General features: G+C 41.4%; 1 protein-coding gene across 1 annotated transcript in view; it reads left to right on the top strand.

Annotated features, from left to right (window-relative positions):
- The window catches only part of LOC147871780 (uncharacterized), a 73,824-nt gene that overhangs the window by 43,775 nt on the left and 4,655 nt on the right, over positions 1–25,394 (top strand). The window lies entirely within an intron of this gene.

The raw sequence follows: 25,394 nt of genomic DNA on the forward strand, positions 1-25,394 counted from the left end.
CCGACTGCTTTTCTCCCATTCTAATATCTTGGTTAGGATTTCGGATGATTTCAAGAGGATTCTTTAAAGGTTTGTGACAATGGAACACTCAAACATTTTCCATTTTCTGACATATATTTGATGTACACATTTCGGAAGTTGCTCCATTCTCGTCTGAAGGTGACTCTTTGTCATTATACTGACATCGTGGTTTTATTTGTGGCCTTTGTAATCCTAGCATCAATACCTCCCCTGAAATCTTGTGGTTAGCGTTGTTACGAATAGTATAAAAATGTCCATTCCGGTATCTGTATTTGTCTCTAATTCTCCTTGTGTTCGGATGGGTTGTAGTTATTTACCTCGATACCGAATATGACATTCACCCCGTTGCACTGGAATCGAACTCGGTTCGTCCACTCCATTATTATTGTTGCAGTGGGGTAAGACTGTGTGTGTGTGTGTGAAACTGGGACCATGACGGGTCCATTGTTCACCCCCTTTATAATGCATGGACGATTGTGGACCACCGGCGGAATGATTTTGTTAGGGAACAACAGGACTCTTACAAATGGTGTCCGTTTGAGCAGAGAATTGACCTGATCTTTAAATAGAAATACTCATCCGCACAGGCGTCTTGCCATTCTGACATGCGGTGTATAAACATAGGTTGACTTTCGGTGATCTAATAGTTTCCTAACGATATATTTTTCAGTATAATTCTTGAATTTTTAATGTTTCTTGGTTTACGTAGAATTTAGTACATTATTCGGATCACTAGTAACACACCTGTAAGTTCTAACATGCAGATTTCTCCAACATTGGGGATATTATTAGATGGGGGGTGTTTTTAGAACAGCATTCAAAATGACATCATTCTTTCAAGGTCGAGTCAATTCTCCGCTCAAACAGACGTTACGTGTTCAAGTGTCATATTGTCCACCACAAATCCCACGTCGACTGACCTGAGCGAAGCCCGACCTTCACTGTGGGAAGTCGGTGACTAACAGCCAGAGCAGAGGCATGGCTTGGTCCGCCCAGCGCTATTTGTAGAGCAACTTCAACGATCATCCAAATTATACCTTCTTTTTTGTTAATTTTAACAGTAATTGCTGTTACATAGGACTTAAAAATCAACGTGCAATTAATTTAAAAATTAAAATCAAGGAATTCATATTTTAAACTTTACAAAATATTCTTTAGGCCACGAAACGACAGAGATTAAGGACGGACAGTGGTGTCAGAAGCGAGAAGTTAAGACTCTTAGTTGAATATACATGGTTAGACCAAACAAAAAGTACTGAAAGACGTGAGGAACAAACAAAATAAAATAATTTCAAGAGATAGGATTAGAAAGAAAGATGATTTCATAAACTGGATGAAGCCGCTAGACGAGGATAACATGGAATTACGAACCTGTAATATCGTGAGAATTATGAACACCGCGGTGGGCAGGAGGGGGGGGGGGGGCTGAAAGAGGATTATGAACCAGTTATGGCATTAAATTGCGTAATCCCCGAAGACAAAATGAAGAAGAAATCAGCAGTGGCCAATTTTTCGGAGCTCAACTAAACTTTAATAGACTTTTCATACTTACATAAAGTAAATAATCCCTACTTAAAAGAAATTCGAATACAGAGTGTTAATTATCTTGTGTTAGGGTAGTAGGAGGGAGGGGTTTGTTTCTCGATAAATCGCCACATTTCATGTGGCAATATTGAATTTTCGTGGTGACTTAGGGTTGCGATGTATATCTTAAAAACTTTAAAAATACGAATTATATTTTTGTAGATGCTTCGTTATAGTAGTCATTTTGTGAACATCACTAAGTTTACATAAGCCAGCGTACTCCTGCCATTTTTTCTCTACTAATCATTCTTTCCATACTTTGGAAACTCTGGTTGAATTATTTAACAATAAATGACTCAAACTCGTATAAACCGACTGAACTGATTGGGTCAAAATACACGCCCCGTATGGTTTACGGTCGAATCATCTTCTTTTAAGCAAATGTTCAAATTATTGGCCACCATGTTCTAGGTACTTAAGAAAATGTAACGCGTGAGTTGCTTGCACATGTCGCAAAATGTCCACAGTGATTCTATCACACTGAGACAGTAACTTTAACTTGTTATGCAGTTCCTGGGCATTTATGGTCTATCGATGTAAACACAAGCTTTAGGTGGCCCCAGAGGAAAAAGTCTACAGACATAAGGTCCGGAGACCACGGTGGCCATTTCTCGGGACCACGATGCCCGATCCACTAGTTCTGTTATAATGCATTCTATTTATACGGGGCGCGATGTTTGGTTCAGGCTGTATATAAGCAGATCATCTGCATATTTGGTTATTTAATTTTGATATTCCGTTTTTTTTCTGAATAAACGAACCTATGCGTCTTGTCGACTTATTTTCGTTCCTTCAGTTTTACTGAAAGGAAGCAGAACATCTCCTCGCAGTCACTTTGAAGTTTGTGAGTGGTTTTATTAAAACATGACTGTTGGATTTTAATCACCTTTGAGAGTTCCATGTACTCTTTATGTTGTATATTAATTTACCCCAGATATAAATCTGTATTTTCCAAGTTATTTCAGAATTTCAGACTTAGATTAAACTATATGATTCACATCGTATACAGTTTGTCAATATTTTTTTGTAATATAAGCTCATATGTTGTTTTCAATGGAATGTGCTTTTATTAATAAAGAGCGAAAACTTTGATTGTACGGCTTTCGCAATGATTTTCATTAAAATCCTAAATGGACGTCTTGACGTTGTAATGTTGCCGTGGCAACTAATATGAATTTTCATGAAACTTGATACATTCTTTGAAACAGCTTAGTTTTGGTAAAAATTTACAACGCAATGAGGACTAGCTTTATGAATTAACTTAGAATATTTAGCGAATAGGTTATGTTAAGGATACGGTAAATATGAAACTGCATTTCCTCTCACAATGTCATGTGCACGTAAAATGAATCACCGTTGCTTGCATGTTTACAGTTGGTACACGTTTAACGTAGTAGGATGTTAATTTTAACGGAGTTTCTGTTATTTCAAGATGAATATTTGGAAAATTGAATGATTTAGGTACCACTTTTTACAGCTTAAGAATCTTCGTTTAATTCTTGTCTTTTGTTTTATTATTGGTAAAACTGAAATTGAAGATGACTGAATGTGATTTAGGACGCTACGCCATTTGGTCAAGTAGAAATTGACCGACGTTTCAGAGATAATTATTGACTTCACCATCAGTGAAATAACGGAGACAATAAATATCTCTGAAACGTCGGTCAATTTATATTTTACCAAATGGCGCGACATCCTGAAAGACATTCATCTTAATACACACCGCCGTGAAAACCTTAAATCTCAAATAGACTGAAATTCTTTGTATGTGGGTGCGTATGTTCGCTCATATAAGCGATTCAATTTTCCACACATTTGGCATTTGATGTCAGAGAGACATTTTATAATGTTCGAAACTATTAAAAGTATCATGGCTTCAGGTCTCGGGAAGAATGGTTTTTGTAAGATGGAAACTAAATGCGATAGAAGAACGGCGAGGAGATTACTGAACAAAGGTTAGGAACATGAGTAATCATCCTGAGTTCGAATCCCGGTGAAGATATTTCTGTACGTTGGAAACTTATGGAGATAGAATATCATAGTTGAGCTTCGAAATTATGTGTTGCGGCGAGCAAATTACAGGAAATATATAAATGTAATCGTATTATTTTGCAGTAATTAAACTATTTTGTCTAAAACGGTTTAGCTCAGCTAAAAATGACAGCGAACACTATTGCAAGCTGAGTTGTCAGCTAATCATCATGGTCCATAATCAGCATTTTTCTTTCGTTGATCAAATTTGTACCACATTACCACAGCTATGAGCGTCGTTCATATATTTCAATTTGAGGTACGTATAAATGCCATCACAAATATGTCGTAAACGTAAAAGTAAGGTAAGAAAAGATAAAAGATGTGTTTCGAGAAGTGAAGACTCTTCACCCGACCACAGACGCAAACACATCACAAATCACAACTCTGACTACAGAACGACTGATCTAAAACATAAAAAACGACGAAGAGTAAAAAGAAACAACCTACAAAATGAAAACTACAAAACAAACAAATCAATGATAGTTGCATTATAAAATATACATTAGTTTTAAAGATAAAAATAACGATAAGAACCTGATGATGATACGGTAGTATCGAAACATGTTGTGAAATAAAATAATGAGCGCTAAAATTGTAACATCGTAATAGCGATGAAGAGCGCCAAATTTTAAGTTTTTAAATTTTAACTTTAATAACACCAATTTTAACAACTAAGTTTGTGTATAGACGGAAATAAAAAAAATATGTTATTGAATTAAACACAAACATGACGCAATTAAACTACAAATTGAATTTTATGTTGTCATTCAATTACGTCTTTCTTTGACGTTCTTTAATCAAGACAAATCCCTCAATATTACTTCAGTTGTGGCCACGCTTTCTTCCTTTAGGATTTTGTAAATTCATGAGAAATCATTTCGGTATTGCTGAACATCTCATTTGAATGATATTTAATATAGAATTCATTATTATTATTATTATTATTATTATCATTTCTACTGGACTGTAAGCTCTATTTTCACCAGCATATTAACTATATATTCTCACAAGGCTTAAAAATGCTAGGTTTGATTCGGTACATTACTTCTTCCTTCTCCACTGTTGATAGCCTTTTGGTTTTGTACAGCACTTTAGTCCGTTCCAAAATTGAGTATGCATCCGTTGTTTGGAACTCTATTACTAATACTGATTCCTTTAAATTGGAAAGGATTCAAAGGAAATTTGTAGCTCTATGTTACACTAGATTCTTTAATGGCGTGTGTGCCTATAATTACGATGATATACTACTTAGATTAAACTTCTTATCGTTGCATTTAAGGAGGAGGCTTTTGGATGCGCTTTTCCTCATCAATGTTTTTAAAGGCAAAATTAGTTGCTCATCTGTTTTTGATACAGTTAGTCTCTGCATACCCACTAGGTCCATCAGAGACTACTCTACCTTTACTGTACAACGTAATTTCAAGGCCAGTCCTTCTGCCAGATGCGTTTCTGGTGCCAATGCAGTCTGCAGGAGCATCGACATCTTTAACAAAGATCGTATTTTGCTTACTGATGTCAGTCAGCTTTTTAAACAATAATCATTGTTTTTATTGTGTACTTAGTATAACATTTTATTGTGTATGTTTTCTGTCCAATATTAAACTGTTTTTAGTATAATTATTATTTTACTTATCTATAGCATTTAGTTTTTTACTTATGACTTATTTTGCAATAAATCAATATTGTACAGTTATGTTTTCAGTTCTTTGTTTGTTTGCTTTTGTATTGTAATGTCTGTATTGTTGTTAGTGCTTGGCTGTTATTGGCCTTTTTGGCTGTTGTCAAGCACTTTAATAAATGAATTGAATTGAATTGAATTATCATGGTATTTAGATTCAGTTTTATACAGCACATTTCATTGATAGTCAAGCAGTCTAGAGATCCACAGAATTCCACATAAATCTTAAATCATATTGTGATTATCCAGCAGAGTATGTCGTCAGATTCAGCCAAACATTATTCACAGTCACCGTAGTAACCTCGACGACTGTGATTTTCGATAAAATTTGTGAATCAAGATCAGTGGCGGACGTAGTGAGTAACGTCGTGTGACGCAGCTGCATCATGAATAATAATCCCTGTGATTCCAATAATACAAAATATTTTCATCTTCGTCTTTATGGCCGTCTGATATCCCCGTGTATCATGCATGCCTTGCTAATATAATTATCCTCTTGGTGAATAGTAAAGTCGTCCCCAAAGTATCCAACCTTATTTTCTACACAGACATGGCTTTATATTAAGAGCGGAATGCGAACTCGGGAAAAATTAGTATTTGTTAAGTCCTCATAAGGCAGACCGAAATTCTCTGCTTACAGAAGTGCTCCTATCAGGTCCTTGTCCTGAAGTTGATATCCATTCAGTCCTTGAGGGGAGTATTGGATCTAATGCATTCATGTAATTACCTTTGGGTCCATGGCTTCAACTTCTAAGTTGTCGAAATTCATTGTCAGCAAAGCAATCGATATGGCTTCTTTTCAGAACTCGGATGTTAACGCCGTCATTTTTAATTTATTTCGCTATTTGTAAAATATATTTTAATTAACTCACTTCTGTTTGTACGATTTGAGATTTTCACTGCGTTGAGTTTGAAGATGGCTGTCTTCTGGGTTGTTACGCCGTGTAGTCTGGTAAATCATCGGCCTGATGATGGAGGCAGCAAGTACCTCTGAAACTCGGTAAACTTCTGTCAGACTACACGGCGCAGCAACCCAGAAGACAGAAATCTTTACTTCAGTCCGTTAAATAATTATAATTTTTTTCAAATTTTAACCAGGAGAATAGTAATGGTAATTAACATTCGTTAGCAATGCTGATGAAGACTGCTTGAACAATAACTTCAAAACAATAAATGGCGAAGGTTTGGGTACAACATTCCGTTGTATATGAATAAATTCAATTTCTAACATTGAACCTGATATGAAGTGCCAGAATTCAAAGCATTAATAAAATCACCTGACCTTCACAGTTCTCAGTTCCATATCTTTCTCATTTCATTTCCCCGCCACTTCGTATTATCGATTTTGATCGATCGGACGCTTATCCAACTGCTCTTCTAACCGTTTAGACAAACGCGCCATATGAATAGATACCCCTTAGACAGTTGGCTAGGTTTCAGATGGCAGGTGGTTTACTTTCTGAAACGGCTGAGCTAACTGACGTTTTACTAGTTTTACTCATGAGATGATAATGTTGCGTCATATTGTGATGAATTATATTTGTTTAAATCTTGTCAGTCTAATCACAATAAAATTCCTATTGAATATTAAAATATTACCATAATTTACATTTAAATATTTAAAATATATTAAATGATATTCTCTATCGAAATGTTCGATTTACATTAAAAAGTGATGTTCTAATGGAAATCGAACATTTCGATAGAGAATATCATTTAATATATTTTAAATATTTAAATGCTAATTATGGTAATATTTTAATATTTAATAGCAATTTTATTGTGATTAGACTGACAAGATTTAAACAAATATAGTTTTACTCAGTTACTTTAGGTAAGTTGTGGGACTGTACTCAAAAATAGTCCACAATCGCTTCCTCACACGTCTCTGGAGATCATTGTAGGTGTAGTCTATCGTATTAAAAAAAACAATAGTTAATACAACGCTGTAATCTGATTCAATCGATTATAAACAAACCTTTTACTGAGAACGGTAAGGCGTATGTATAACTTGAACTTCTGAAGCATAGGATTTGATTCTCTGCTATAAATTCGTTATCAAGGCTGATTGTCTTTCCTGTGTACAGTATTCGGGACGAATCTGTGCGTCCCACGTCCGTTTGATGTTATAAGTAAGGAAATGAGATGGGTTGGGAGGGGTAGCAGGTAAGGAAACATGTATTGTCATTGTAATAATTTACTCTTGCGTTCTTCGCAATGTACATTTAGAGTTATTAAAGCCGCTTTGTTCGATAGTTCCCACTTTGGCCACCAGAACTCAGCATCTCGATTAATACCTGATGACTTTCTTCATCCGTCATTTTGTTGTCACCGCTCGTAGGATATTCAGAACGATTTTGAGGTCGTGAAGAATATCACAGCCTCCACATCAAATTTAATCAAAATCCGTCTAGTAGTTATCGAGTTGAGTCGATTGGACAGACGGACGGACATGAGCAGATCATAATTTGTTCTCGCTGCCTGCAAAATGGGCATAATAAGGAATACGGGAAGATATGCGGTAAGACGATCTAGGGAAAAGATTAACCCTTTTGAGCACGAAGTTAATCTAAATAGTAGGTATTTATAATGTATTTTCTTACCTCAAAGAAAACACAGCGTGTTTATGTTACAATAATCAGTTCGTTAATAAAGTCTAAGAAAATAATTGCTGTTTATTTAGTCATACGGGACGTATAAAGACTCTCCAAGGGCAAAATACAGTGTTATTAATTGTTAAAGTAGGTGGTACATATAGTTACCACTGTGATTAATCTGTTTCACATCTTGCTTTTTTGTGTGCAACTTTCAGTGACGAAGCAGTTTTAACTCGCAGGACGTTCAAATGTGTTTAGTTCCCAGTTCCTCTGTTTAAGATGCATTTTAATAGTACTGTTGTAATCAGTGAAGACTAGAATAAACGGCAGAGATACTTCAGCAAGTCTGTCCAAGCAGACAGACGGAAGGACGGACAAGTTGTTAATTGATTCACTGCATATAGAGCCCCGTTCTCCATACTGGCCTTCAATATATGGTTCATACTTCTGTAAGCAAGATAGGAAGAAAAAGACTATTAGAGGAAATAAAACAGTATTGAAAGATAAAAGGCAAACATCTGAGATGCTGAATTATTTACTCATTGTAGGCAAATTCTTGCCAAGTAAGTCGTCTTTGTAGTAACGATCCCCGAATTTTCTTCAAGACTACTTTTAATTTCGTAGATTTTTCTAATTACAGAAGCATTTATAAATTTTAAAAGGCTCATACAGAAAAAAAGTTATCTCTCATCAAAGAAAAGTGAGAGGACCCTTTGCAAGTTTTTGAATGTAAAACGTCTAACTTGAAAGGTTTTCGCCCATGCTTATGTCGGCTAATCCTTGATGAAACGTTATTTTTATTGAAGCTTTACGTATTCGTAATGAAAGCATTGCATACAGTAAATAATTAAATAGTTGATTCTGCTAGCTGTTGCTGAGTTTAATTTCCCCTAAACATTGTCACAAATACCTTGTGCAGTACACTCAACCGGGTGGAAGAATTGTACCAATATCGGGACAAATGACACTCGACAGACTGGAGCGTGGGTAAAGAAAACACACAGACAGAAGTTTATAACTTTGACTTAATGGAATGTGTGGCCCGATATTGTAGAACTTTGGACAGTACTTTCTCGTAGTGATCATGAAAGACAATAAGAGAAAGAATATAACCTATGAACTGACAGCGTAGTGCTTCTAGTGACACTAAAAGAGGATGAGAGGTGAAGGAGACAAGAAATGGAAGATGTAGAAAAGGGCCAGATGAAAATGGCCTCGGGGAACAGAGAAAATGTGTGGTGATTGAGGAGAACCAAAATTTGAAGAATAATAGCAGCATACGAGAAGGAAGACTGCTTGTTATAGCACTGCTGGGTGTAAGTTCCCACATCTTATGCATGAAGGAAAGATATCAGTCCAAATCCCTCGTAATGGCGGAACAGTCGAAAGTTTCTATACAGCACAGACAGGCAATTTATCATTCTTGTCCTCTGTCTCAGAATAACGCTTTGAAGTAAAGCCCTTTGGATAGTTAAGAGGTTTTGATTCTTATGAGCGACGGCTCACGAACAGAATTGTTGTCTCCTCGGCTATTATAGATCTTCAGACTTTGGCCACACGTAGGAACGTAGAATTTCTCTGCGTCTCTTGTGACTGAAGTGCTTTATTAGGTAGGTAATTGTTTCTTAAAAATTGCAATGAATAGTTCTGATAAAGATGAATATTTCAAATAAAGAAATTTATACAAATCCATCTTTGAATACTTATGTAAATAAAGGAAATAATAAGTAGAAAGAATTAAACTTGAAGGTCGATATTGGTCTTCTGCGTTTAGGAGCTTGTGGATTAGGTGGTTACCAACATATTAGAGGTACGTATTAACTCCATCTTCGGAAATTTAGACGGAGGTAATATGTTTTAGGACGGAAGCAGCATGTTCCTTCAAAACTTTAGTATTTATCTACAAGTTTACACGGCTGTACTACAGACAGGACCATCAACATCTTTGCTTCGTAAGAAGTTTAAATGCCTTAAAACTTAATGGTTTCCGTTTGAATATACGTGACGTTTTCGGAAACCTACCAATTCCTTGCCTGTTGGAGGTCGTAAACGGTGTAACATTGTAGTAATGGCAATTCCACCTTGAAAGGCTGCCTTGACTTCTAGCACGTTCCTTTTGAAATATGTACATGAAATTGAAAGTGTGTTTGGAATTCAAAGGCGATAAAATCTAGATTACATATTGACATTAAAACCAACATCAGATACAAGGAATGTCAGTGTCAGCTTTCGTTTACTGCGCATGACGACCGTCCTTGTCAAAAGTTATTGCCAATTTCCAGATCTGGTGAATAATGTACGCGGCTTATGCTAAAATGTGAGTTTTTAACACGTGACGTAGATGACTATATATCAAGCCACGGTGGTCTAGCGGTTAGAACGCTGGCCTTGTAATCCTGGGGTCTCGGGTTCGATTCCCGGCGGTGCCCGAATTTATAACTTGTGTTGGGCAAGGCCGTGGTCTAGGCAACACGGAGTTTTCCTCCGTGGCATCCCAACAATTACTCCATTCACACACAGAAGAAGGCAATGGCAATCCACTTCTGGATCATCTGCCAAGAACGTATATGAACAGGTCCCAGTCCGAGAAAAGGATGGAAGGATCCTGTTCATATGGACCTGTCGTCAGACAGAACACTAAATTAATTAGATGACTATATTATGGAACGTATTCTGGAGCTCACTATTTTCATTATTAGGGTGACGATGGAGGTAGTAGGCTCTTCAGAAACGTCGGTCACTGCCTACCATTGTACAGAGTACAACATCCCAGAATACACCCAGACATAGTCGTACACATTGTCGTCAATATCCCGGACCTCACAAAGTTTTTTTATCTACTTACCGACGTTTTCTCAACTGAAAAGGTTATGACCCCAGATGATAATATAATTACGTATTACGTATGGGGAGAGATGAGTGGAAAGAAGCGGGATGCAGCTATTTAGGATGCAGTTCTAGTATTTGCTTGAATTGACTGAATGGGACCACGAAGTACGTCACTTCACAGCAGTGATTGGTGCATAATTTCAACAATGTGTGATTGGTAATTAATCTCTAAAGTAGTTCATTAAATTGTTTTTATTTGATTAATTGAATGTGTGTACATATCTTTTGGGAAATTATTTGTAGTGTAATTAGATGTATTAGTAAGATTATTTATAGTTATTTTCTTTTCATATAAGAAATTTGAAGGTTAATTTTAAAAATAAGTTAAAATTGAATATTGCCAGCACTGTTTCAAAACGTTGCTAGGCTGTTAGACAGGTGTATAAAGTTTAGAACTTAAGAAAATCCTCGGAACTTTAATGACACTATTGTAGGTCGTAAAATGCACCCGAGTAAATGGTTCTGGTGTCGCTTGAAACTGAAATTCTCTTTCATTACAAGAATGTGTGACTTATGATACAGTGTGGTTTAAATATCATTGTAATGATTTATGCGTTTAACAAACCCATCCTGTACCTCAAGTGAGTGATGGGGGCTTTCACTTGCAATGTAGGGAAGAGTGGCATAAGACGTCGACTTAGCAAAACATCGAATTCTCCGTAGTGAGTGGAAAAAATTAGAAGTCCGTTCCGTAGAGAGTTTACCAAATTATAAATGCAATCATACGTAATGACGAGACGAGAACTGGCAGTGGTGTTAGTGTAATAGGATCGAATGAGTTAAAAATTTGGTATTCTTTGGTAAATGTTGTTCTTAATTGCTTCGTCACTTGTAAATAGGTCCATTTGTAATGACGTTAAGCTACAAAGTTTCTTTCACCTTTGCTAAAATTACCCGCTGTAGATGAAGACTTTGTACGGAACGCGGGATGAATATTTGCTGGACAAATCGAAATTTACCACATTTATTTTACAAGTTTTAATATAAAAAGATAGATATTTGTTTACGTTCACCCACACAAAATCATGTTAAGCACGACGTACATACAGAACAACTTCGAATACGATATTAAAAAATACAATAAAATCTGGAAGAAAATATCATTTGATATCTGATAAACATCTGACTAAAAGTTGCATTTAAGAAATTATATTTAAGTTTATTTAATTTTATACACCTGAAGATGGTTCTTTTAGAACTGAAACATGTCGTGTAAAAAGTGATGTTCTAATGTAAATCGAACATTTCGATAGAGAATATCATTTAATATATTTTAAATATTTAAATGTTAATTATGGTAATATTTTAATATTTAATAGGAATTTTATTGTGATTGAACTGACAAGATTTAAACAAATATATATTTATCACAATATGACGCAACTTTATCATCTCATAAAAAGATAGTTTAGATTTGTCTGTTGGTCACCTATTTTTTTTAAAGGGACGTTGTCCAGAATATTTCTGTACGCAAGCATAGAATTTATTGACCAAATAGTCCTTGTGAAAATGTCTGGAGACCCCTGCTATAGATCATGACCAATCATGGGGATGGGCTAAAATTTGAGATTTGAGAAAGTCTCTCCAGGGGGTGGTACACATTTCCTTTAGAGACTCCAGTTCTATACCATTGTGTAGTACGAAACTGTTTTTTTATGTCATGGCCAGCCCTAAGTGTGTCGTGAGGAAAGACGCAGATGGAGGCATCAGACGGAGTAACAGTTTGCTATTTGTCACTCCGTCCTCACATCCAAATCCCACTGGAATACTGGAACAGCGTTTCTTAACATACGACGTTGTTTATATTTCGGAAAGCGACCAGGCCATAGGAAAAATATGTTTCGATTTTCTGTTACATAAGAACATGTAAACGAATTTTTTTTCCTCTGTTCTGACTCTTACATCTAATTGCATGGAGTAAGGCCTTGAAAAGCCAATAGTTGCTCAGCTAGCCAAATATTCTACCTTTTATAGAACCACAAGTTTTATTACCGTGTTTGCAAGAATCCGCTTATAAGCTGTCTCTTCAAGTCTGGGGTACTTTTTAATATTTCATGAGAAATTGGGTTTTTTGCAGTGAGAAGTTGTTAACCTTATCCTCTGCCTAAACCACCACTTGTCAGCTGTCCGCGACTGATTATTCAGTATATTATCAGCTACCTTTTATGTCCGGTGATGGTTTAAGCATGCACCCCAACTTTTAATATAAAATTATCATAAACTTAACACCTAGGCAAAGCCACCGAAGAGCTTCATTATCATTGATTGCTCTGAAATACTTTTATAATAAAACTTGCATTTGATCTTGGTTTATCGAAAGGGCTTTCTCCCCGTTATGCTAAGCGCCACTGTTTTTCACGTACTTAGTAAAGATAACAACATCTGAGTTAACTTATTTTACTGTTAATAACTAGAGTTCTTGAAAGTATTTTTCTCGAACAAATCGTTTTTATTTTAAATCTAAATTTTACACATCTCAGCATGTATTTATTAGACTGAAACCTGCAGAATCTAATTACGTGTTTAAAGCTTTAAAAACCAGTGCTACCTGTAGAAATCGTCTGCTTTAAGAATCATTGACGTATTTCGTATTGAAGATGGTCTTCTTCTGGGTTGTTATGCCGTGTAGTCTGGTAGGAATATGCCGACGTTTTAGAGGTCCTTGCTGCCTCCATAATTACCCATCGTCCTGATGATGGAGGCAGCAAGGACATCTGAAATGTTGGTGAACGTGTACCATATTATGCGGCTGAATAACCCAGAAAACAGCCATTTTCAAAGAAAGTATTCTCCTTTCCCCTGAGATCTGTACGCTAGGTACAGTGACTGCTAAACGTCAGCCTGTGAGCATTCATTTAATTTAGATTCTCATGTCTTTGAGAGGTCACCTTAATAAGAACCTCTGATTCGTCTGTATGCTGATGAAACTCGAAGCCCAAAGTTTCTCCTATAAGAAACAAAGAAAGTTGCGTACATCTAGGAAACAGTCTCTGTCTGCTCTAGAAAAGAAATTAGAAAATGTCTTTTCCCCTTCGACTCAGATCGACATTTTGAACAAAGTTTGCTACCAGTTGGTATTTTTAACTCGGGTTTCAGCGTGGATGACTGGTTATAAGGTTGATTCGCCTCACCAGACTTCATTATAATTTCTAATGGGGTGAAATTCCACAGACTACTGTAAGCTTTATTTGTTCTCTGGGTTCCGAGAAGTTTATTTAAGCAGAATGGAGTGTTCGGGATGGCCAATCGATACGAAAGCAATGTGTTACAGACACTCGCAGGCAGTCTTGAGTGTAACACTACGTACACTCACCACAACACACTATATATTGTGTTTAGACGATGACTTGTCTTCTGGGTTGTAGCGCCGTGTAGTATGGTGGAAGTTTACGTGTGTTACAAAGGCGATGGAGGCGGCAGGCATCCCCGAAACGTCGGTAAGCTTCTGCCAGGCTACACGTCGCTACAACCCGGAAAACAGTCATATTAATACTCGGCGCAGTGAGAACTTAAATTCATGCTTGTAGTATTACATTTTATGTTTATTTAACGACGCTGCCAGTAGCTCAGGTCACATTACATACACTTTTAATGGGATAAACCACTAAATATGGTTTTATTTTCCAGTGTATTAAAAAGTAATTATATTTATTCCCATGTAAAAGAGTTCTTGTTGATAACCTGACAATATCTAACCAGTCAAAATCCTCTATTTATATGGAACTCGAAGATTAATTAGTACACTCACAAGAGCCCAAGTCAGTTCAAATCAGATCAGTCAGTACTTTCCAAAAATCTTTCTTTCAAATCAGTTTTAATATTGTCCACCAATCTGTACACCTTTCTTGCAAATGGTAGCTTTCCTTCAGGTTGAATATGACGGCCTTCTAGAATATTGCACCGATGTTTCAGAAATGTTTAATGTCTCTATTTATTTTTATAATTTTTTTTCACTTCTCGGCAGGCTTTTTCTATTCTAGGTAGAATTAGTACATTTGTGGATCTCAGATAAATTCTGCCGTAATCTGATTAACGCATTGCCAACCTCAGTAATCATAAGCTCGGTTAGTGTAGGTTAAGCTGTAGTTATTTCAGTCTTCCCAACTTCGTCAACCCAAACCACCTTAACTACGTAACGAAATTAATTCTATATTTTATTAATATTTTGAGAATTTGTAACCTCATCACCATTCTCGTTCTTTATCGAGTTATTTTTATTTTGATAGCATTTATTAAATTTCTCCATCCTTTGCATACGTATGTAATATTCTTTTCTTAAAACTTAATTAATATAGAAATGCATGTTTCCTGATTGTATCAGAACTTTTGCTGCAACGAAAAATTTATTTTTATTGTATAAATATTTGAAAACTAATATTTTTTACTTTCTTCTTACAGTTGTGTTACAAAAGTCAAAATTTTACGTTAACTTTAAAAAGTAATATATAAATAAATAAATAAATAAATTTCTCCCGCTACACGCCGTGTAAGCGCTTGGAGGGGGGAGAGAGCAGATTTAGGTCCTTTCTTAACCTAGACACTAGATGGGGGTGAATGATCAGCGTCACGCTCCGGCCGCGCTTTACCTCTGGGAAAGGACCTCCGGTACCCATTGGGTAGGAGCCGGTCTGGACTTAAAGGCTAAATAAAAAATCCTTGATCTGTGTTGGGAATCGACCCTTGTCCAGTCCGTAGTTAGTCAGTATGCTGATTAAGCTACTCTGATTGTAACATTTCTGATTATGTAGTTCTTTTCCTCTAACAATCCATCATAAACATTATTTATATCAAATGTCTTGTACTCTGAAAGTTTACAGTACAAGAAAATATATCACCTGAATAGTCTACAGGAAGAATAATTACACACGAAAAAATCATTCTGTACACGAAGTTTAAACTTAGGAGGAAACTCATCTTAGACGATGCAGTATGAAGCGTCAAGAAGGAGGTCTCGAATCGAATTGAACAAACAGGCCTCTTGAGAGACGTTAAGATGGACCGGAATATATTTAGCAGTTTGATGCGATTACAACTTTGCAAGTTTGAAACAGTTGAATGCTGAACGTAACTTAGGAAGGATTCCGACCAGGATTACTGACTGTTGTATTGTTCTAACACGGTTTAAACCTCACAGATGGCACCAGTACATTGTTAGCTGTACATTTTCTGGATAATAAAAGTGTACGTATATTTTGATGCCGGTCACATTTGTCGAGCCGTCTGAAGCCTGGGCTTTGTGCGAAATGAATCTGGGAATATGGGTTCGAATCCCACTCAAGGTATGGATGTTTGTCAGCGTTCTGCTGTGTTGCGATGTCCTTTGTTCAGGTAGAGGCTTTGCGGCGGGCTGATCAGTTGTCTAAGGAGTCTTACCAAATGTCCAATAGATTAAGTAACCTGCAAAAAGGCTGCCAAAACCCACACTGGATTGTAGAGCCTCAGATGATGACGACTTAGGGTTTAAAGTAGGTGTGTAACTAATGATTAGAGAAAACATTTCTCACGTCAGAATGAAATTTAATATTATAAGCGGTACGGAATTTTTAATATAGAAGACATGAATGTAATAAACGGTATATAAGTAATTCAACAGAAATAAGTCGCCTGTGTGGAATCAAATGGGGATAATATAGTATGGCTTTACACAAAAAATGTATATGATTGTTAAATTTAAATTACAGAGTGGAAAAGTATCTGCATTTATTGTTAGAGGTAAGACAAAAATTTGTGCAGAAATTGCAGGCAGATATATTTTCTGATAAATAATACCATCTTCTTGACTTACAAAAGTTATGTAGGCCTATTTTTTCAGAGTTTAATATTCATATTTAGAGATATTATCATATTAGATATTAAGCCTTCTTGTCGTATTTTTTATTTAGAAACCATAACAAGTGTACCTTCATATTGGGCCTTACAGAAATCATAGTAAAGAATAGTTGGTTTATTTTAAAGGCTTTGACAGGTCTATGTAACTAATATTTTTATGAAGTTTTAAAGTTCGAATTTTCTATGTTTCTCTTGCCGAGCTGTAGAAATCTTTGTGTCTACGTTGTTTTATTTCAATTATTTCCAGAACCACGATGACAAGTCCGCTTACAGTCCGGCGCGTTTTATCTGTTCTTAAAATAACAATTGTGTGTAAATATCTTAAGTGATTTGCCCCAGGTTTTACTGCCGGGTTCTTTAAAGCCTGAAAATTATGTTTTAATGATTTTATCCAACTTCAAGTAGTAAATTTTCAGAACCTAGGACTGTGTAAGCCATCCCACCTCTCTCTACATAAACTCATATACGTTGTACAGTGGGTGTACACAAGTATGTACGTACTTATTAGAATAAATTGTGCTAATATTTTTAGAGATAACATTAACAACCACCCGAATCGGACTGTAATGCGAAAGAGGAAACATTGAATGACAGAAAGATGATTAAGATAAAAATGATAAAAAATCTATAGTTATAGTAATAATATCTAATATTTTGTAGAGTTTCGGGACTTGTGAAATGAAAGAAATTTACTTCAAAATTTATATCAATGTATTTGTATTTTTTGAATCGATATACGTAATTTGCAGAACATTTCCAAAAACCTACATTTCTGCATTTGCATTTTTTTACGATAGGTTGCTGGCAGAGAGTAGCCTGCTTTGTTGTTACGTTTCCTTGGTGCATTGTTGTGATATAATAATACATATTTTAAAGTCTAATTTCCTTTTTCTACAAAACCGAATAAAGTGGAATGCTAAACTCTCCGTTATTAAACATTTTATCCTGGAACTTGATTGAAGTACTTATTTGCAGTGAAGCCCCATGGCTATATAATTAAAAATTTAATACTTTATGAATCCTGTTTTAAGCCCTGTTCTCGCTCTTTTAGTGTGACCTGGTTATCGTAAAATTGACCGTCACTTCTTGAAAGCGAGAATGCTGAAGTGAAGAGATAATAAGGCGAGATATTCTCATAATAAGCTTTCCTTTGAAGTTTATGGTTGGTTTCCGTGATTTTGTAACGTGAAGGAACAATTAATTATGCCCATCTTAACTGGAATGTTTTATAGTATGTTAAATGCGCAAGTGTTTATTAACAGCTGAATTGAATTTCTGTTTACACATACACTTGAAAATAATTGTAGCATGGTTATTTTCGAACACAAACTAAATTAGAATTCTTCAATTAACAGCCCGTGGACATGTGATCTGTGATTTACTAGCATTGAGTTTTATAGGTGCAGCACATTTTTTATCTATGCGATTAAATTTCCTAATTTTAACTAATTCGGATTCAATTTGGATGCGACCGGGTAAATGTTTCTGTGCTTAATGTCGATTAACCACCACCCTTGCGTTATAAAATTTAAATTGAATTTAGTCGAATATTAATTTCTCAAATACCAATCGTTGCAAAATATATCCTACATTTGTATTCTGTCAAACATAAATTTGTCTTCCACTTACAGTTCATACTTAAAACAACTGGATTATGGAATATACATATACCGGGTGCAAACCCAATTGCAGTATATACATAATAATACGGTGTATGACAATATTAAGTTGATAAACCAGTCAATCCGCCTTAAACACTGGATATTATCATACTCCGAACCTTGCTATCAGCGATGGTAAAATTATCTTCGTGCTTTAACAAGTACCATTCATAACAACATAAGCGGGAAAATTATGAGCCAATCATATGTCACCATCTGCAATAGGCTTTCAACTTGAACGTTCAGTGATCGATTGTCGTGAATAGAGTAGAAGTTATTTGACCCTGGACATAATCAGATCAGCCTGATATTTGCAGAGTAGAGGTCCGGTTTCTTCGTAACAGAGCTAAATTAGTTGGCACCGACAAAGTAAGTGTCTGAATGATGTTTACGTATAATTCTTTCTTCCAGAACAATTGACACGGCTATTATGAATTTCTGAACCAGGTTTACGTATTACCGTAATATTATCGGAATGGAGTCTTCTGTTCTGTCAACAGTTGTGAGGAGGGACTGCAGAATTTCTGATAATGAGAAGGCTAAAAAGTGATGAAATGAGAAAAATGGAAGTTGAAGAAATGAAAATTGACGGGGCCACAGAGGTGAAAGTTAAGGATATAAATGTAATGGTTATGTAAATCAAACAGAAGAAGATAGATGGCAAGAATTAATGTATAGACTGCATCAGATAATCTGAGAATAAATGCCAAGAATGTTATGGAAAGAAAGAATACGGTAGAACATTACTAGTTGAGGAATAAAACTAGGTGATGTATATAACGACAGATGGAAAGAAAATTCGGCGAACACATCGATTAGGATGCTACAGTAAACCATTTCCCAACTAATGTTTGTCCAAAGCGGTTCAGTTTATACACGCAAAAAACAAATGTGAACAGTCATTTGGTTGGTGAAGAAAATTTGAATATAGGTTTCGCAGTCTGACATACATGCAGTAGCAGCCCGCTGTTCACGCCACAACGCTCTCTGGTGTCCCCCCCCCCTCCACTATCTCCCACGATGCATTCCTAAGAACCATTTAATACTATCCTCCCATTTATGCTTAGATCTTCTGAGGGGCTTCTTTCTCTCAGGTTTTCCAACAAAAATGTTACATACATTTCCCATTTCACCATTCGTGCTGCATGTCTAGCGCAACTTATTTTCATTTAATAGCTTTAATACAAGATTTCTGTCTTCTGGGTTATTGCGCTGTGTAGTCTGGTCGATGTTAACCAACGTTTCAGAGGTCATACTGCCTCCGTCATCAGGGCGATGAATATGCTCAGGTGAAGATGGACTTCACCTGAGCCGGTCCTGGAAGCCTCTGATCCACACACTCCGAGGACTCCGAGAACGAGCAAGAGTGCGCCGCCAGAACCAACCAGACCACTAACTCGGCCCCTTTCAGGGCATTTATCCATACAACCCAACTCACCTTTCTCTCTCTACTTTCTCTCCCTCTCCCACTCTCGCCCACGTGCTACCATTGGTCCACTCCCATACCTGCTCCCATTGGCTCGGGGCAGGCTACACCTTTCACTTCCCTGCCTATAAAATCCAACTCCTCACACCCTATTGGCATAGATATAGATGATAGAGATGAGATAGAGATAGATAGAGGAGAGGATTGGATCTCACTTTTCGGCACTGGTCGAGAGAATTGTCTGGTTCAACACTCTCAGCGCTCGGCGAGGTATGGACGGAGGTGACCTGGCCTTTCTGAAGGCCCACCTCCCTGAGCTGCTCCAGCAGGTGCGGAAGCAGCTTCTGGACGCCATCGACGCCGAAAAGCGGCGACAGCGGGCGGCAGCAGCAGCAGCAACAGCAACAGCCGTAGCCGTGGTCGGAGGGCCTACTCGAGCCAACGCTGGCAAGAGGAAGGCCAACGAGTTGGACTTGTACAACTCGGGCGGTTCGACGGAACCCGCATCTAGGCGCCCGGCGCCCGGGCCACTGTCCGGAGCCGGGTCCACTCCTCTGCCGGCACCGGCGAAAGTCCATCGGCCCGATGGCTCGGCGGCGGCAGTAACAGCAACCTACACCAACGCTTCCACGGGCGAACAAGCCACCTCGTGTGGCCGGCAACTCGGCAGTTATGCTGAGGTCAGCGCGGCGTACACCGGGGTAGTGGCCGGGCGACCGGTTAAAGGGGCGACTGCTGGAGTGGATTCCTCGGCACCGCTCCCCACTAAAGCCGGGGCCTCGCAAGAGGTTAAAGGAGTGAGAGACGTGAAGTCGTCCCGCGGAATTCCCCCCGCTCACCCCGCCGCGCTGAAACCGCCAAGCGGGACAGTGAAGCCCTCAGCCAAGGGACCCGGCTCCCAGCCGGGACCCGCTTCCTCGATGGAGGAGGCACATGGGCGCAGGTCTCCCCGGGCTTCCGGGGACCTGTCCGGGCCGCTCACTGGCGTGTCATCTGACGCCGCTTCTTCTTCCCACGCTCAAGTGGACAAAACGGCTCCGGGGGAGCGCCGTAACAAAACCCCGGTGTACGTGTCTGGGGTGAAGGACGTACGCGGTTTCCTGCAGAGGATTCGCGCGGAGTCGGCCTGCGGGATCGTGGCACAGATGAAGGGAGAAAACCTGACTCTTGTGCCTGAGTCCGCCGACGGATTCCGGGCCACCGTCAGGGTCCTGCGTTCCCTCGGTGAGGGCGAGGGTGTGAGTTTTCACACATTCTCCCTCCCCGAGGATCGGTGCGTGCGCCTGGTGATTAAAAACCTGGGCGTGCGCATGCCCGAGGCCGAGATACGCGAGGAGCTGGCCGCCATGCACATTACTGTGCAGGGTGTCCTGCAACTCCGATCAACGCGCCGGGCCATGGACCAGGACGGTGACCGTCCCCTTACGCCACACTTTATAGTGTCGGTAGCACGGGGCCCCGACGTGGCGAAAGTGCGTTCCCTTACCGAGATCTGCGGTCTGCGGGTCAAGGTGGAGACGTACGTCGCACCGAAGGGGCCCATGCAGTGCAAGCGGTGCCAACGCTTCGGGCACACGCAGCGGAACTGCGGTTATGCACCTAGGTGCGTGGCCTGCGGGGACGCTCACCCATCCGGGTCGTGTGCCACCCCCAAGCAGCAGCTTAAGTGCTGCAGCTGCGGGGGCAACCACACTGCGAACTATAGAGGTTGCAGAAAGTGGAAGGAAGCCAAGGCGGCCGCTGCGCAGCGTGCGAAAGGGGATCGCGGCAGAAAGGACGGCGTCTCCACGCGCCTGCCAGAGCCCAAATCGGCGCCAGCTAAGCCTTCTCTAGACCAGGAGAACTTGGGCCCTGGGTGGAACCACGTGGTCCGTGGTGGCCGCGTCGTCAAAGCTGCGGCCATAGGGAACTCCGCCCCAACGCCATCTAGCGCCATTGCACGGACTGAGCGGCAGGCTGTCTCCAAGGGCGGCCGTGCCAAGCCCGCTCGTCCTGCGGTGCCGGTGGCAAATCCCACTGCACCTGTTCCCAACAAGCCCGCACCTGCTCCCAAGAAGACTGACCCCACCCCACCCAAGGGTCAGTCACCGCTCCAGGACATCGCAGATATCCTGGAGACCCTCTCACCACGGGTCTGCGTCGAGTTGACGCGCCGTCTCCTCGCCGCGATCCACTCCCTCTCACCCGGCGGGTCTCGTCCGCGAGCCCTCCTCAAAACCGTTCTCCTCTTCATGGCCGACAATGACTGCACGGCCTAGAGGACACGGTGGTAAAGCCTTGCGGCTGGCTTACTGGAACGCCGACGGTGTTCGCGGCAGAAAGCTGGAGCTGGAGCAGTTCCTCGGTGACTACGGAGTCGATGTTTGCCTCCTGAACGAGACGCACCTCACGTCGGGTCGGGCCTTGAGGTTCGCGAACTACGTTTGCCACCGTACGGACCGCCCGACGCTGGGGGGCGGCACAGCGATCCTTGTCCGCAGGGGCATTGATCACTACCCTGTGCCGGTCTCGGGTCTGCAGCAACTGGAAGCAACCGCCATTCACCTGGTGCTGGCAACTAGGAAAGTTAAGCTCGTGGCGGCATACCTCGCACCCACCCGGCCCTGGATTGAGTCGGACTTGATCGAGTGCTTAAGCGGGGGTTTCCCGGTCCTCTTGGCTGGTGACCTCAACGCAAAGCACACGGACTGGAATTCTAGGCTGATCTCTGCTAGGGGCTCGCTCCTGCGTGATTACGCCAACAGAAATTCCTGCTTGATCTACGGGCCGGATTCCCCAACCACGGCTCCCTACACACACAACGCCACACCCGACGTCCTTGATATTGTCCTCATCAAGGACTTCGTTCTACCGGTGCACCTGACTGTATGCCCCGCACTCAGCTCAGATCACCTGCCCGTCCTCATCGACACCACGTGCCGATCGTCCTTTCAAAACCTGCCTGATCGCCCGGACTTCGCGAGAATGGACTGGGCTGCATTCCAGGCTTGCCTCGAAAGCAGACTCCCGGGGAACCCCGTGGTAAACGACGAGGAGGCAATCGACAAGTGCGTCGAGGAGCTGACCAGTGCTATCCTGGAAGCCACAGCAGCGTCCGCTCCCAAGCTTCGACCCCGCGTTGACAGGCGACCGCTTCTGCCCGCTAGTATTCGAGATGAAATACGCCTGAAGAACCGGCTGAGGAGGCGGTGGCAGGTCACGAGGGACCCCGCTCTTAAGACCCAGGTCAATCGACTCCAGAGGTCGGTGACCTATCGTCTCAACGAGTGGCGGAACGAACAGTGGAGCGACACGCTCGAATCCTTGGACTGCGAGGACCAGTCGCTTTGGAAGATGACCAAGCGGGTGATGCGAGTCCCCACTCCGTCGCCCCCCTTGATAGTGCCGGGAGGACTGGCTCTCTCGAACCCCGAGAAGGCAGAAGCCCTGGCCGACAGCCTTGAGGTCCAATTCCAGCCGGTAGACAACCCGTCGGACCCGGCTGCAATTGACATGGTTAACGAGGAGATGCGAGCATACGAGTATGCCCCCGCAAGTGAACCGAAATTAACCAGTCCCTCGGAGGTCGCCCAGGCCATCAAGGGACTCAAGGTTGGCAAGGCTCCGGGCCCCAACGGTATACCGAACAGGGTCCTGAGACATCTCCCACGACGCGCGGTAACCTTTCTCACGAAAGTGTTCAACGCGGTTCTCCGCAGGCAGCACTTCCCCTCGGCATGGAAACACGCTCGCGTGGTGTCCATACTGAAACCGGGGAAGGACCCCACGCTACCTTCTTCCTATAGACCCATCAGTCTTCTCGACACGGTAGGCAAGCTCTGCGAGAAGATCCTTCTAACGAGGGTCCTACACGAGGTCAGCGAACGCGGGCTGCTGCGCGACGAGCAGTTTGGGTTTCGACCCAGACACAGCACGTTGTTGCAGCTGGCTCGCCTCGTCGAAAGGGTCAACAGAAACCTTGATGAGAAGCGGCTAACCGGCGCGGTCTTCCTGGACGTGGCCAAAGCCTTCGACACAGTCTGGGTCCAAGGCCTCCTATACAAACTGACCGTCCTCAACTTCCCGTCGTACTTGGTGAAAACCATCTCTTCCTACCTCGCTGACCGGACATTCCAGACGTCCTTCCAGTCGGCCGCGTCCACACGTCGAGCCATGCGGGCTGGAGTTGTGCAGGGCGGACTTCTCTCCCCTGTGCTCTTCAGTCTGTATGTCAACGACATACCCACTCCGTCCCGCCACGTCGAGTTAGCACAGTACGCGGACGACACGGCTCTAGTAGCCACGTCCCGTAGCCCAACGCTTCTCGTCAGGTATCTGGAAACCTACCTGAGTAGACTTGAGCTCTGGCTCAGGGCCTGGAGGATTGCTATCAACGTCTCGAAGAGCACCGCGGTTCTCTTCGTCTCGTCGAGAAGACGCATCCAACAGCCCAGAGCAGTGCAGTTTCTCGGCCAGCCGATCGAATGGGTCAAAACAGCGCGGTATCTGGGGGTCACCCTTGACGCCGGGCTTACCTGGTCGGCGCACGTCAACCAGGTGGGAAAGAAGGCGGCGCAACGATTAGGTGTGCTAGGCCCGCTCATCAATAGGAGAAGTGGCCTGTCCATCAGGAACGGTGTGCTGCTCTATAAGCAGCTCATCCGTCCCATGATGGATTACGCATGCCCGATCTGGAGGTCAGCTGCCCGCACCCACGTCCGGAAGCTGCAAGTTCTGCAATCCAAGTGTCTCCGCATTGTTACTAACGCGCCCTGGTACGTTAGTAACAGGCAAATACATGAGGATCTGGGGGTCCCTTTCTTTGCCGACCACACCAGAGCACTGACTGAGAGATTTGACTCGAGGTTAGCTGGTGTGGGGAACCCCTTAGTTCGGCAACTCGGGAGGCACTCGTGCCGAACGAGGGCTGCCAGAGGTCGCCCAAGGGCAACCGAGGGCGACCGATGTCCAGCAGGCCAGCCGAGGCCGTCCCCAAACGACGGCCAAGTCAGCACAACGAGTGATTAGACTACTCGGCTACCCTGACTGAGGTTTTCCGTGCTTTTCCTCAGTTGTAAGGCGAATGCCAGGGTATAACTTAATAGGGGCTCGGCCCGCCACCCTCCCCCCCCCGATCGTGGAAGCCATCAGCTGAAATGATCTTCCCCCCACGCCGCAGAGGCCTTCAGCCGAAACGGCCCCCCCCTCTCTGGGTTCAAACCCCAGAGATCCAACCAACCAAATTCCTTTGGACAACTTGCCTGACGGGATAACCTCCCATCAGCAGCAACAGATCCCAGTTTGAATGGTCGAGGCTCCAGCCACGGCGTAACCCTGTTAGCGTCAGCAAAATTTTCGTTTTTTTTTTTTTATATTAAGACCGTTTACCATTTCCAGCAATGCGCCTTGAGTGCAGGAATGGTGTCACCTAGGTAGGGACGATGCTTGCGCTTTCGCAGGCCTCCGCCCTCGGTTAGCTTTTTGGTTGGTTGGTTGGCCTATTGGCATATTCATCGCCCTGATGACGGAGGCAGTATGACCTCTGAAACGTTGGTTAACATCGACCAGACTACACAGCGCAATAACCCAGAAGACAGAAATCTTCATACTCACCGCTGTGAGAACCTCAAGTCTTACAGCTTTAATACAGTTTTCTGAGGAGCACAAATTATGGAGCGAGTCGCTCAAATTGAGCA

The sequence above is a fragment of the Zootermopsis nevadensis genome, unplaced genomic scaffold, assembly GCF_977971745.1.
Source record: "Zootermopsis nevadensis isolate Lab colony 2312 unplaced genomic scaffold, Znev_1.0 Znev_ptg000039l, whole genome shotgun sequence".
NCBI lineage: Eukaryota > Metazoa > Arthropoda > Insecta > Blattodea > Termopsidae > Zootermopsis > Zootermopsis nevadensis.